Below are 2,793 nucleotides of genomic sequence, written 5' to 3' on the forward strand. Positions count from 1 at the left end.
GTTGTTAGGTGCCATGGAGTTGGTTCTGACTGTAGCGATCCTGTGCACAACCGAATGAAACTCTACGCGGCCCTGGGCCATCCTCTCCATTGCGCCCATTCCACACCCATCATCACAGTCACCATGCCAACCTCTTGTTGAGAGCCTTCTTCTACTTCAGTGCCCTCCTTTTACCAGGCACGATGCCCTTCTCCAGGGGCTGCTCTCTCCTGACAGCCTGTTCCACGTTTGTAAGACAACAAGAGATAGGAATAATTCATGTGCCCCCAAAAATGGGAACAAAGAAACTTTACCATCCCCAAACTAATAATAACAATATCTCATACTTGTAGCAGGAATTTGCTTATTAATAACCACACTGAATATAATGAGGTAAAGAGTTGCAGAATGGATAAAAAATAAATCATGGACCCTCGATATGTTGCTTAGCACGGACACACTTTCGATACAAATATATAAATAGATTAAAAAGCAAAGAATGTGTGATGGAAACAAATATACTAAGTATTTTCCACAAGAGAGCAAGTATGGCACTAATAATTTCTGAATTTGCAAGAATATTATAGAGTATTATAATAGTTGGTTTTGGAAGAAATTATGAATGAAAAGAACTGAGCAGAAAATGTCAAAGGGCAACTCAAGAATACAAAGTAACAGGTTGAGCAAGGAAAAAGAAATACAAGGAAACTAAATAACACATTACTTAAAAATGTTTAGGTGTTAGAACTAAAATATAAAATGAAATAAATCCTAGAAAAAAATGGCAATTAAAAAGACACACCTAAACGTTGGAACAGGAGCAAACAGTGCTCAGGAGAAATTTTACAGCAATAAATGAAAACATACAAAAAGAAGAAATGTCCAAAATAAACAATTTGGCCCCAAAACAAGAAAACAAAATACATTGAAGAGCAAAAGAAGTCCATCATCACCAGGAGAAAAGAAAGAATAAAGATCAGAGTAGAAATGAATGAGATGGAAAACATCAGAATGGATCAACCATGTAAGATAAGAGAAACAATAAAACTGACCAATCACTGTCCAAACTGGTAAGGAAAATAAAAATAAAAGACACAAATAATCAAAGTAAGAAATAAAATGGGAGACCCATGATGACTGGTAAAAGGTCTGACACACACAGGTCCCTGTGCCCTGCCGTCCCCAGCTGCCTCTCCCCTGTCAGGATCCAGCTATGCCATGCTGGGCACAGGGCAGTTGACACCTTGTGGTGCCCCTACCCGTGTCCTTGATGAGCCCAGGAGCCACCGTGGTTAGTGCCCAACAGGTGCATGACCAAGGGACCCGAAGGCAGGGCGCGCTGAGGTCTGGGGGCTGATCTGACATTGCCAAGCTGAGGCCTCCCACCCTCCCTCTGGAGGAGGAGAAGAAAAAAAAGAAAGAAAGAAAATGGGTGAAGTTACAACAGAAAAAACCTGAAAGATCATAACAGAGTATTATAAAAATTATATTCTTACATGTTTTAAAATCTAGAATATATTGACAAATTTCTAGCAACAAACTACCTGGGTAAATTATCATAAACAAATCCCTCTCAGCATGCTGCTACCACGCTGTCCCCTGGGAAGAAAAAAAAGAAGAAGAAAAATCTCATAATGACCCTATGCTACAGAATGACAGAAGCAAGCTGCCATATTTTTCTCACCTAATGAGGCTGGTAGTTTGAGTAACATCTCTTGGGTTAGCAGCCAAGAGCTTGAATGACTGGGCTACCAAGGTTGCTTAACAGAAATAGAGAGAGACAATCTACATAGATGCATAACAAAAGACGACTTTGATGATATTGAAAATCTCCCCACAACCACAACCAGAATAGGCCAGCTCAGAGCAGTTCAATGGAGAGAATTCCATCAAGCCTTCAAAGACTTGTCACCAATTCTATTCAAACTCAGAGACCAATATTATTCATGAATATGGACACAAAATTTTTCAACCAACAAAATTCAACTGCATATCAAAAAATAATATATCAGGATCAGGTGGGATCCATACAAGGTCTCAAGGATTGCTCAACCTGAGAAAGTCGGCCAACATAATTAACCACACAAATGAAAGAAGGTGAAAGAATCACATGAGCATCTCAATCTACAAAGAAAAGTCATATGATAAAATTCACACACAACATTTCTAATTAACGCTCAGTCCGCACTCTACGCCTGGAAGTAAAATTTCTCAATATATTTAAGAGCATATATGCAAAAGTCAGTGGTTCGAGCTGATTACATCTGTGGGAAGAAGGAATGGAGATGGAGGTGGAACGCTGATGCACAGCTGGTGGACTTGACACATGGACCACCATTGTGGAAAGTGATATGGCATGAGCTAAAACAACTGGAAATAGAAATATAATATGACCCAGCAATGCCACTGCTGTGCATATACCCCAAAGAAGTAAGAGGCACAACAGGACTAGACGTGTATTCTCCCATGTTCCTGGCCTGGCAGTTCACAGTAGGAAGAATCTGGAACAGTCCCAAATGACCATCAGTGGAAGAATGGATAAAGACACGCTGGTGCATGCACACAATGAAACATTAGGTTTTACTGAAACTCAGGTATGAAACACGACATAACAGGGATGGACCTGGAAACTTTTATGCTGAGTGAAGATAATCAAGCCCAAAAGAAGAAATATTATATTAGTCCACTATTACAAGGATTAACAACAAGATGAAGTCAAGGTTCTATGAACCCAGTACCTGTGAACTGTGTCTCACTCCTTTATTTGGACATCTTTAAAACCACTTCAAGATCAGAGAAGACTTTACCTCAGTT

General features: G+C 39.7%; 1 non-coding gene across 1 annotated transcript; it reads left to right on the forward strand.

Annotated features, from left to right (window-relative positions):
- Positions 1-1,104: 1,104 nt before the first annotated feature.
- LOC115872946 lies at positions 1,105-1,359 on the forward strand. The gene has a single exon (XR_004048142.1). It is a non-coding gene; the product is annotated as a small Cajal body-specific RNA 6 (non-coding RNA).
- The last annotated feature ends 1,434 nt before the right edge of the window (positions 1,360-2,793 follow it).

The sequence above is a fragment of the Echinops telfairi genome, unplaced genomic scaffold (assembly GCF_000313985.2).
Source record: "Echinops telfairi isolate 266 unplaced genomic scaffold, ASM31398v2 ScPeMD7_4;HRSCAF=17, whole genome shotgun sequence".
In the NCBI taxonomy this organism is placed as follows: Eukaryota; Metazoa; Chordata; class Mammalia; order Afrosoricida; family Tenrecidae; genus Echinops; species Echinops telfairi.